Source organism: Geotrypetes seraphini, chromosome 6, assembly GCF_902459505.1.
Source record: "Geotrypetes seraphini chromosome 6, aGeoSer1.1, whole genome shotgun sequence".
In the NCBI taxonomy this organism is placed as follows: Eukaryota; Metazoa; Chordata; class Amphibia; order Gymnophiona; family Dermophiidae; genus Geotrypetes; species Geotrypetes seraphini.
In genome coordinates this window covers 140265362-140277737 of record NC_047089.1, presented here as the reverse complement: position 1 = coordinate 140277737, position 12376 = coordinate 140265362, and the positions used below count along the sequence as shown (strand labels likewise).

The following is a 12376-nucleotide window of genomic DNA, read 5'->3' as shown; positions in this document are numbered from 1 at the left end:
CACCCTTATCTAGCAGGGTAACCTCGGGGACACGTCCGTAATATGTCATCTATGAAGCTAAAAGATGAGTTGAATAGTGTTTAAAAGCATGAATGATATGCCTCATGAAGCAGGGGCAACCCTCATGAAGTCAGACGTCCGTAGTTATGGACGTCGGTGATGGGAGGGCTCTTTATAAACAGGAAGTTAGAACTGCTTCCTCCACTTCTGGAGAGGAAATTGGTCTGTTCGGAAAGGAGTGAAAGTTATGGGTAAGACAAAAAATAATCGTTTAGGTAACCAGATAGAAATGCTTGACTGACCATAGGGTGAGAATTAAGACTAACCTATTCCGCTATATGATTGCAGGGAGTGATAGCCTTGAAAAAACCGTTGTAGAGCACATGGGTGAAACATGTCGGTTATCCCTCGTTCTGTGAACTGAGCCCTGAAATTGAGCTGATTGAAGCTAAGTAAACTTATTTTAGCTGATATTTATAAAATATTTAAGCACAAAAAAAGAAAAAAAGTTTATATATAAAAAGTTTAAAAGAATGTAAAAGAAACTAAAATATAATGATCCAATGATGAGTGGAGGTTTAAAGCCGCCTAATATGAACATATATTGAGTGGGGAGGTGGCCTCGCTGAGGATCGTATGATCTTAGCAACTTTTTGAATGAATTAGGCTTATATATATAAGGTTTACTGCTCCTTATATATTGGAGTTCATCATCAGTGATGCGGCATAGGGAAGGACTTAGTGGGAGAAGACTGCGAAGCAGCCTGTTTAGAGTGCTATTAACGCTGCTGTTTGGAGGGAGGTATGTCGGTCTCGCTGTGGGAGGGTTGACGGGGTTCAGATGGGAGGGAGAGATGGAAAGATGCTGTGCAGGGGAGTGGGTGGGAGGGTCAGTGGGGTTCGGCTGCGTGGCGGGGGGGTGGGGGAAGCGCTGCTGCTGGTGAATCCAGGGATGGAGTCGGGGAGTGTCAGGGACATTCAGGAGGTGCTTCGGGAGTTGATCTAACTAGGGCTTATTTTGGAGGTAGGGCTTATATTAAGACCTACACCGAAAATCATGCTAGGGCTTATTTTCAGGGTAGGTCTTATTTTTGTGGAAACATGATATCTTCTGTATATAAATTTTCTCACCACAGCCGCCTTCCTCTGGTACTGATTCTTGTTAACCATAGTCTTTCAATAGGCAGAATACCAGCATCTTGGAAATGTGTTGTTGTGTAACCCAATTTGAAAAAGGTTTCACTTGGTCCTCTCATTCTTTCCATCCATCAACCTACATCAGATTTATGTTTCCTATCCAAATTAAACTCCTATTACATGTTGAACACAAGTCAGTTCTTCCGCCTTGACAAGCAGATTTTAAACTAATTGTAGCATTGAAGCTTTGGTGACTGTGCTACTTGGGTGATCTCTATTCTTCTTTTGATGAAGTCCAGATAGTTCTTGTGGTCTCTTTGAATTTGTCTTCAGCTTTTAATCTGGTTGACCATTCCCCCCTTTTATCCTGGCTTTCTGAGATTGGTTTAGGAGGAAAGAGCATTTGTTTGATTTTCATCTTTCCTTCAAGATTGGTTGTTTTCTGTTTTATTTATTTAGCAAGCTGTACCTCACGGTCTTTGGTTTGTGGAGTCCCACATGGTTCAATTTTGTCTCCCTTACTTTTTAGCATCTTTTAAGCCTCCTAGCCACTTTGATCCAGGATCTGAGTATAAGGCTTTTCTTGCTGGTATCCTTTTGTTTTTACCCTTGCTCCACAGTCCAGGACCACACTATCTTCCCACCAAGCTGAAACACTCCACAATCTGTTCTGCTAGCAAACATTCTCCGATTCTGAACCCACAAGTTGTCAGTACCTCCAGGAGTCTCCCTCAGTACATGGGCTCTGGTAGGAAAACAGGATAACTAAAAGCTCTGCTCTTCTTAGAACAAATCTTTTAAACACTTCCCTCGCTCAGGTCAGAGTCCTCCAACTACTCCCACTTAAATTCTGCACAAAACTCAGTGATTCCCCCAAAAATCTCCTATCTCCTGCTCTGTAGCAGAGGCATTCTTTGGGGGTGATCACATATATTTGTACCTGAAGCAATGGCAGAGATGCCAAGAGCAAAGGGAAAAAAGATGGGGCAGGAGGCAGCAGTACACAGGAAGGTGTGCTTAGATTTTTCTTCATACTGTTTGAGCCATTTGATCATTTTTCCCTTAGGCTCACCTTCCATAAAAATGGTGACCAAATTGTTGAGGATCAAATGAGTGAGAGGAGAGGCTTAGAATGTGAGAGTGAGAAAGCTTTCTAATGACTAACATTACATTACATTGTATTTGTTAACCGCTTAACCATCAGTTCAACGCAGTTTACAAAAGATTACTAACAATAAACATAATACATAGCATAGAATGAGTTAGTTAGTAAAATGCTTAGAAAAAAGATAGGTCTTCAATTGTATTGTAAAATGTTTGTAAGAATGAGCTGAGAGCAGTAATGTTCAAAGTAAGACTTGGCATCTCTGCTGTAAAGGGTTAGGTGATTTGTCTAAGATCAAGAGTAGCCAAATTTGAACCTGACTTCCTGGTTCTCAGCTTGCTGATCTAGCCATTTGGCTGCAGCTCTCTACATGTTTTCATACAATAATCTGTTAAGTTCTTATCAGGACTATAGGGTTGAAGGTCAGACCTCTTTAAAATATATTGTGATTCTCTGATAAAGAGTTTAGAGTGCAGAATACACTGTTTCTGGTCAGTGACATGGCCAAAAATTTCCCTAACCCCTATTTGTCCCATTTGTCTGTTTTGAGTAGATTGTAAGCTCTGTCAAACAAGGATTGTCTCTTACATGTTTAATGTACAGCACTGTTCACATCTGGCAGAGCTATAGAAATGATAAGAAGTAGTAGTAGCCAGAGTTGATTTTGGGGGGAGGAGCGGGGGTCCAAACAGACAAGCAAAGTCCATCAAGGTACACAGGACATGCATTCCAGTACTCGGATCTTTCCACACAGATCTGAGACTTGAACTGGTAATGCTGCAACCTTGGATCCAACATACTGTAAGGCCTCCCATATATCAAGTCTGGGTAGGAACTTTAAAAAAAAAAAAACAACTCACATCATGAGTTTACCAACTAGTGAACCAGTCTCATGACCCCTTCATGAAAATGCTTTTGATTTATTAACTTGATATTCTGCTACCAAACATTACATCAAAGCAGCTTGCAATCAAATGATTTATTTTAATGGCTTATGAGGTTTGAGTTTGACTTAATTAGTATAAGGAGAAATATTGGGTTAATATTTAGCCCACAGTGATAAGTGTTGTTTTTTTTGTTGTTGTTGTTTTTAAATGCTGGCTGCTGCAGGCTGAATTAGATCTAGATATTGAGTGCTGGCCCATATCTACATGCCAGCACTGAATATTTGGGTCTTTGGCAGCTCCCCAAAGTTTGCTCAAGAAAAAGGAGGACAGATTGAGACATCTGGGTTTTACTTCCACTACTTTCAACTGAAGTAAAATCCAGATGTCTCTGTCCTCTTTTTTTCTGGAGCCATATGGTATCCCTACTCAAAGTTATCCAGTAGCAATGATATTCAGTGCTGATGATTATCTAGGCATTGGAGGTGTCTCGATAACTGTCAGCACTCTATTCGGGGACCTCTCCAGGTGTCAGAGCAATTACCGCAGCTTTTCAAAAGGTGGGGTGGGGGGGGGAAGTTAGTGATATTCTTCAGTTTCATACCAGTGAGTCTCTGCACCACACCCAGCTCTCCTATCCAGTTAAATCACTTTGAAATATTGACATGTGTATTTTAAATATAAAGCTTTAGCCTTAACTTGATGTTTGATATTTAATTTTATAAATCATAAGAACATAAGAAGTTGCCTCCACTGGGTCAGACCGAGGTCCATCTCGCCCAGCAGTCCGCTCCCGCGGCGGCCCATCAGGTCTGCGACCTGTGAAGTGGTTTCTGACCACTTCTATAACCTACCTCAAGTTCTATCTGTACCCCTCTATCCCTTTATCCTCCAGGAACCTATCCAAACCCTTCTTGAATCCCTGTACAGAGTTCTGGCCTATCACTTCCTCCAGAAGCGCGTTCCATGTGTCTACCACCCTCTGCGTAAAAAAGAATTTTCTAGCATTTGTTCTAAACCTGTCCCCTTTCAATTTCTTCAAATCAAAACAATATAATTGACACAATAGTATAAAAAATGCTAACATATATAAAAAGCTCCTACCCTGCATCCTTTGTCTCTATCATGAATGATTATGTATCATATTTAACAGTTGGGCAATTCGTTGTTCCTGTTATGCAGTATTAAGAGCATTTTTAAAAGTTGCTGGCTGAACTTTCTTAGGTTAAAAATGTGTTCAAAGTGTATTTTAGCGAAGCATAAGGCTTTTCTGTTCATATACTGTATAATCTGTAACCTGTATTGAACTATTTTAATGCTTATAGTGATATTAGTATTTTAGCCCGTTACATTAACGGGTGCTAGAATATATGACTGTGTGTCTTTATTTCTGTCTCTCTCTCCCTCCCGCTGTCTGTCTCTCTCCCTGGCCCCTTTGTCTGTCTGTCTTTCTGTGTCTCTCCCTGCCCCTGTGTTTTTCTTCTTTTCTTTCTATCTATCTGTCTCTCTCCCTGCCTCCTATGCAGCAGCATTTCTCTCCCACCACTTCCCTATGCAGCAGCCACAGCAGCATTCCCTCCCCATCCATTTCCCTCCCCCCAGCAGCATTTCCCCTACCTCCCTTTCCCTTCCCACGGTCTGGCCAGCTCCCTTAGTCCCTTCCCCCCCCTTCCCTTCCCACGGTCCCGACAAACCTTCCGATTCCAGCATCATTTGCAGCACTCTACACACGCTGCTTCGGGGCCTTCTACTGCCCAGCAAATCAGGGCAGTAGAAGGCCCCGAAGCAGCGTGTGTAGAGTGCTGCAGACGCTGCTTGAATCGGAAGGTTTTCAGGACCCGCAGCCCTTGCCGGACCCGAAGCGAGCTCTGGGGGTTTTGGGGTTTTTATCCTTCAGACGGCAAGAGCCGCCGCAGCCGACAGGCTCCGCGCTGCCGTGCGCATGCACACTCCTACCTGCGGGTCCCTACAGCGCACAGAAAACGGGAGCACGCAGGTGGGAGTGTGCATGTGCGCTTAGGGCTTTATTATATTAGATACTGGCTGTTGTGACAGGAATTGGCCACAGGCCTGATGGGCCTCTCTTTGAACAAGTTCAGTGACAAATTCTTTGTTTGAATGGATCTTTGTGTGTGCTTTTACGATCTGTATTTCACTGGGCCTTAGTCTTCCTGGACAACATCAGACTCTGCTTAGAATTCAGGTCGTAAACTCTCATGTTTCTTAGCAACACTGAAATAGTGGCGCTGTCTCATGGCTAAATCATTCTGTGGCAGGTACTAGGATCATTCCCTGCACAGCTCTGGGCAATGTGAATATCTTACATTAGTATAGACAATCACTGGTATTATATGATTGCATCCCCATTAGTAAAATTTCAGTGTATGTGGCTGTACGGATCTGAACAGAATTGGGCCTCCTGCTTTAGAAAACCAGTATATTTCCATCAGAGTGACAATCTCAAGTTCTGAAAAGCAAAAAGATTTTCCCATCAACATCAAAAACTTTGCGTTGAACTATCACTGAGAAAATTACAAGCTAGAGGTAAGTGGAGAACAAAATCACTATCCTGTTTTTTCCGTCTTAGAATATGTAATTTCATAAGCAGATTGATCTTCTGAAATAAGATTGCTTTATAAAATGTTATTTATAAAACCAGCTTGGCAACATGTATTGTCCTGTAATAGACACAGACTTAATTTATCCAGTATAAAATAAACATTTTTATATTTGTTTTAATATGTTGACTCTTTTTAGAGTTATCATTTCTGGATATTTAAAGAATTAATCTGAAACAATTAGTGGCTGATGTGTCATTTTGATGACATATACAAACATGTTTACAAGATGAAAACATTTGTCTCTTCAGCTTTTCTGGTATGTGTTATCAGTATTCATGGACATGCAGTATGTGTTATGGTTCTATTTTTAGGAATAGAGTGCATTGTAAATCATTAATTACAGATATTTATTTATTCAATTTTCTGTACCGTTCTCCCGGGGAGCTCAGATAAAGCACTTTACAGTTAAGTAGAAAATGTTTCTGAAAATTCTATAACAATTACAAAAAAGGGTAATAGATTAAAATAAACACTCTTCCTACCCCCAAGTGATGATAGTGGAGCTGTCCATTCTTGCATCCTTAAAAGTGGCATTATCTGCTAAGGAAATCAGGAATTTAAACAATCTTTAGCAAATCGTACCAAGACACTGACATAACATGGTAAAAATAAAGCCCTTAGAGCATTGGTCTGTCTGTCTGGCACTGTTCTTCAGGGGTTTTCTTCTTCCTTGGACAGTGGAACCTTTATCCTCCAGTTATCCTCCACATGTCTTACATTGTGGTAAATGTAACTTGAAAAGGCTACAACTTATTAAAAACACGGTGGTCAAATTTATATTTGGCAAGAGTAAGTATGATCATGTTACACCTTTGTTTGAGAGCTCTTCATTGGCTTCCGGTTTATTGGAAATCCAATTTAAATGTGCTAACGTAATATTCAAAATCTTTGTATGGGATTTTTTCTCCCTTGGTTACTCTCAATTCTCAAGAACCATGAAATTTTGGGAGAATTAAAAATATAAACTTGCCTTTCCTTCTGTTAAAGGAATCAAAACTTTAGGCAACTTATGCTAATCTTTGGCTTTCTTGTTTGCAAAAATTTGGAATGAACTCCCTTCAGAAGTTAGAATTCTTCCTTATTTATCAACCTTGTGGAAAGTGTTGAAAACCTACTTATTTCAGAAATTCCTAACTGATTCTTCTATTTTAAATTAATGATCATAAAGGATGAGGTATTTTATAATTTAATATTCCTTCCATGTTCTGTAATTATTTTGTTAACCGAGTCGAGCCCTATTGGAGGGATAAATCTGTATATAAAACCAAGGATTGGATTGGATTGGTGTGCCACAAGGTTCTGTTTTAGCTCCCTTGTTTTTAATATCTTCTTAAGCCCACTTACTACTCTCATACAAAATACTGGTATCAATACATTTTATTATGCAAATGACATCCTGTTGATTTTGTACTCTGACTCTTTATCCAGATATCACTCCTTTTACAATACTGTAATACTGTCTTGAACAGGTAGCTTCTTGGCTTTTTACTAATCACCTTGTTCACAATCGCTCAAGAACCATTAACTTCCTATGGATCATCCTGACCCTTCTCTTTCCCAAACATAAATGGAAAACCAATTACTTTGGCTAATCACTTTTAAGTATTTAGGGATCTTTTGATCAAAAGCTTTCATTTGACATCCAGACTTCCTCCATAGTAAGTTATTTTATACCCTTAGTCAGTTCAGGACAGTTACCCCCTTTTTGGATGATACTTCAAAACAAAGTCTTCTCTGCTTCTTAGTGGTATTGCGCTTAGATTACTCTTCATTTGTTTATGCTGGTTTACCCTTCCATTTGCTTAAACATTTACAAGTCATAGCCCCCCCCCAATCAGGATTCTTTGACCATGTTAACCCCCTTCTTGCACACACAAAACATTGCATAGCAGAACACCTTGCTATCTTTCGACACACCTCCTCCCCCTCACCTGCAAGAACATTACATGCCCTATATGATGTTCATTTTATTTATCCATCCTGTAAAAGTTGTTCAGATTATATCCAAAAGACAATCTTCTTTTTTCTTTTTAACACTCTCCCTCTGGAATTAATTACCTAGTGCAGTATTTTTCAACTGGTGTGCCTCAGCCTCTTTTCAGGTGTGCTGCAGGATTTTCTGTCACGCCTGTCCCATCCCCAGCCAGTGACCTGGAATTATAAGATTCCTTCTGTAGCTGTTGGAGGCAGCAGACAGCAATTCAGACAGCCTGCTATTGCCGACCCCCCAAGTCTTCTTTCTGATGTAACTTCCTGCTTCCGCATAGCTGGGACATGTTGGGGCCTGAGTTGGTGTGAGCAGGCCATCTGAATCGCTGCTCGCTGCTGCTGCCATCACTGACAGCTGCTGCTACTAATTGCTACAGGAAAAAAGGTGAGGGAAAAACAGACAGGATGTATTCCTCCGTTTGTGTGCCCAGATACCATAAGGAAGTTAATGGAACCTTCATACTAAATATACATTAACTTTGCCATAAATTAACTGACTCAGTTGTAGTGAGTCCTTGGGTTTGATATGTGTGTGTTCCTGTGGCAGTTTTAGTTCTCATCACAAATTTTAATTAGATTTTACATAGTGATAATCGTATGCCATTCAGATTCTGTCCAGTTGATATGATCCCATTACTTTGTCATTACGGGGGGAAAGTGTGTGTGTGTGTGTGGGGTGGGGGTGGGGGTAGTTCTATAAATATATGCCTGGTGGGAGTCTTTTATGAAGGAATTTAGATCTATAGATTGGATTCAGTGAAGGGATGTGATTACCACCAGCACAATTTGTTGAATCATAAAATATATATCCTTAAAAAAACTGATGGCGTGCCATGACAATTTTGCATCCCCACCACACCAGCTAAGGTATGATAATATTATAGGAGGAGGGAGAGGAAGTGCATAGTCCCCCAGTCCATACTTGTATCCTCCTCCCCCCTCCCCACCCCCCCACCCCCGCCATGGATTGCTGTCTATACCCTGCCTTTAATTGTACAATTATTCACAAAATTAAAATTTTAATTGAAATGCAGCCTTACTTTTTATACTACCAAGAAGGCATAGAAGGGGTAGCCTGCATGCAGTAACATTTACAACTCTAAATGGAGGTATAGCAGGTGTCTAGTCAGACATAAAAGAAGTTCAGGACCTTTCTACATAATCCCTGTTCGAGCACCATTTCTTTAGCTGGTCCCTGGTAAAACCCCTGAATGGTAAGGCAGATTTGTGGTGCTACAGAACCATTTTTATGGTAATTTTGGAGACCGAGGACCAGATTCTCAAAACTTTAATGCCATCGCTAAACTGATTACAGATGGTTTAGCCTGCATGCATTTTAGCGGCGGATTGTCAAAAGGGCTTATCATGGACTTTAGCGAGCTTTCTAGCAAATGGGCTCTTCAATATTAAACAAGCACTCTGGTGGATTCTTAAAAATCGCTGAATCATTCTCCAAGAGCGGTGTCTACTTTTGGCGACAAAAATCAGCAACTGGTCCAGGGGTGCCAGTGCAATGACAGGACTGTTAAGTGCATCTTGTAGTGTGTATTTTGACTGGCTAATGAAAAAAATTATAGGAAGAATCATAAATTCTTTTTTTTTTTTAGTGTGAGTAGTAAAAATATGCTTCTTGAGCATGTGTATTATAGCCCCCTTCAGCAGCAGGAAGGGAGGGGGTAATTCTATAAATATGTGCCCTGTGCCCAAGAAACATCTCTTCTGTTGCCGATGAAGTGTGTCGGTTGGTGACAGGAAAGATTGGCATCTCTCCCGCTGCTGAGGGGGGTGTGTTGGTTGGCAGCAATGGGCACAAGCAAATTTTACGATTCTTCGCTACTCTCCGCCAACCTCATTTGCATGAGCATTTTTGGGAGAATGACTCACTTTTTTTAAAAATTGCTACTGTAACAGTTGCAATAGCAGCCCGTTGGTTTTTTATGTATTTTTTAAAGAATCTAGCACTTCACCATGATACTACCTGTCTGGTGTCCACTCTTGTCAAACACTCACAGGTTTTCTGCTTCTTTCTTAGCTTTCTTTATCAGTGCTTTGCATCTAACTTGCCAGTGCTTGTGTTTCTTCTTATTTTCTTCATTCGGATCATTTTTCCATTCGTTAAAGAATTTTTTTGGGGGGTCTCTAATTGCCTCTTTCACTTCAACTTTTAACCACGCCAGCTCTCGTTTCCTCCTCTTTCCATGTTTGCTGATACGTGGAATACATCTGATCTGGGCTTCCACGATGGTATTTTAAATAACATCCACGCCTGGTTTACAGTCCTAACATTTGCAACTGATCCTTTTAGCTTCTTTTTAACCATTTTCCTCATTTTATCATAGTCACCCTTTCGAAAATTTAATGCCTTTACAGTAGATTTATTTTGCGATGTCACTCCCGGTATCAGCTCAAATTTGATCATGTTATAATCACTGTTTCCCAGTGGACCCAACACAGTTAACTCTTGTACTATGCCTTGTATTCCACTAAGGACCAAATCTAAAATAGCTCCCCTTCTTGTTGGTTCCTGGACCAGTTGCTCCAAGAAGCAGTCATTTATGACGTCTAGGAATTTTACCTCCCTAGAACTCCTCGATGTAACATATAACCAGTCAATGTTGGGGTAATTGAAATCACAAAAAATCTAAATATGTTCTATCAAAGAAACCGAAGGGGCCACCATCAACACAACTAGTCTTCATACATCAACACCAACCAGCACACTCATACAAATATTCACACTTGCACGAAAAGTGGAGAAAAAGCTCATTTCAGCTTCATAGGTTTTTTTTAAAACCTCTACTTTTCAAGTACATTAGATCTTGAAGTCACTTCCAAGTAAATCAATGGTGTGAACTGGAAAATATTTTGTGGCACTGTGACCTGGTGACAGGCCACCTTCTTTAAAATAGAAACAGCACACCACTAACAAAGTGTGCAAGTCTGCAACCTCACAAAGTCTCAAACAAACCTTTAAAATTTGTGAACAAAGGAAAGACACATCAAACTTAGCTGCAGTCGTCAATATGCTGTGTACAGCAAATCCAGAATGCTGCAGCTATTTTCATATTGTAGAAGGTTTTCTTCCTTAGGTCAGATACTTGAGATTCATATGATAGGGTGGAGTTGAGTATGACTCCAAGAACCTTGGATGGACATCTTGTTGATATCCAGTGTGGGAGGAACATATTATGGAACCATAGAACTTTGGTTTTATCCGCGTTTAGTTTGAGTTTGTTGGATGCAGCCCAGGACTGTATTTTGTCTATTCCATTTGATATTATCAGTGTTATGTCGTTAGTCACGATTAATTAGAATGAGTAGAATGTCATCTGCGTATGAGAATATGCATTCATTGTTATCAAATTTGATACAGCCTAGTGAACTCATGAAAAGATTATAGAGGATTGGTGATAACTGTGATCCTTGCAGCACTCCACAGAACACTTGCCTTTGAGTCTCACAATGCCACTTTAGCATTTCCTCCTATCACTAAGATACGTTAAAACGGGGGAGACAAGATATTTTAAAGATATCGGCTATTTTTTCTTCCATTCACATCTTTGCTTTCCTGACTACTCAACCAGCCACCCTTTTCCAGATATGTTTGCATATCTTCCTCTTTCTGTGATTTTTTATAATATATGAAAGCTAACATTTGTTTCCTTAGCTTCTCAGCTACTACTTTTGAAAACCAAAGCGGCCTTCTTTTCCTCATACTTACTTTCCTTACAAAATGGTTTGTTACCCTTACAATAGCTCCTTTCAGTTTGTCTACTTCTTCTCCTACTTCTTCCAGACTGAGCACTTTATTTGGTCCTGAGGAGCTTAATGACATCAAGAAGAGCTAAATTTGTTTACCAGATAGATTGTTAAATAAAGACTTACCTATGGAGATTTCATTCAGTTGGAAGATCAGCTGTATGAAATTATGTTGACGGGTACAAATAAAACACAGAGCTACTTCTTGATTTTGCATAGCCACAAGAGTGGAGAAGAAACTACATGCACAGTGCAGGTGAGGCATGAATATGCCTTTGAGGTTATGCTGACATTGGAGCACACAGTTTACTATGCTACCTGTTGAAGGCAAAAGGCAGTCTTACAAGTGACAACTCTTCTTGCCAGTGTAACCAAGGTGACATTAGATTAAAACATTGAAACAACACACCACATACACCCCTCCCCACATACGCATACCACACACACACACACACACATATATATATATATATATATATACACTTATCCATCATATTGTCTCTAATAAAGTCCCCCCTCCAATAATCACTCCCTCCCTCCTCCGGTTAAGAACCCCAAAACACTGGAAAATTTGAGCTTCAAGACCAATTTAAGATCTTCCTAATAATTGCCCCATCATATCTGGTGTACAGATTGAATATCTAATCTCTCATCTCTCTTTACTTCATCTCGAGGTTATCTGTGCATGCTTCAGGTCCTGTACCAGCCCAGCACCATAACTTCAAGGTATGAGGTAAGATAAGAGAGATCCAGTTGTCATGGGGAGGGGGCAGGGGGGGAGATGAGAAAAATGGTGGTTACTACAGGGGCTGTGGTGGAAGAGAGAAATTATGCCTCTATTAATAGACCAGCCTAGACTTTTGGCTAAATATTAGCCTGTG

At 40.3% G+C, this 12376-nt stretch overlaps 1 protein-coding gene and 1 long non-coding RNA gene across 4 annotated transcripts in view; one reads left to right on the top strand and one right to left on the bottom strand.

Moving 5' to 3' along the window:
* The window catches only part of LOC117362498, an 81912-nt gene extending 75622 nt beyond the window's left edge, over positions 1 to 6290 (bottom strand). The window contains exon 1 of the long non-coding RNA XR_004539900.1: positions 6230 to 6290. This is a non-coding gene — a long non-coding RNA (uncharacterized LOC117362498). The remainder of the gene's footprint in view (positions 1 to 6229) is intronic.
* Positions 1 to 12376, top strand: part of CRACDL (CRACD like) — a 220950-nt gene that overhangs the window by 73389 nt on the left and 135185 nt on the right. The window lies entirely within an intron of this gene.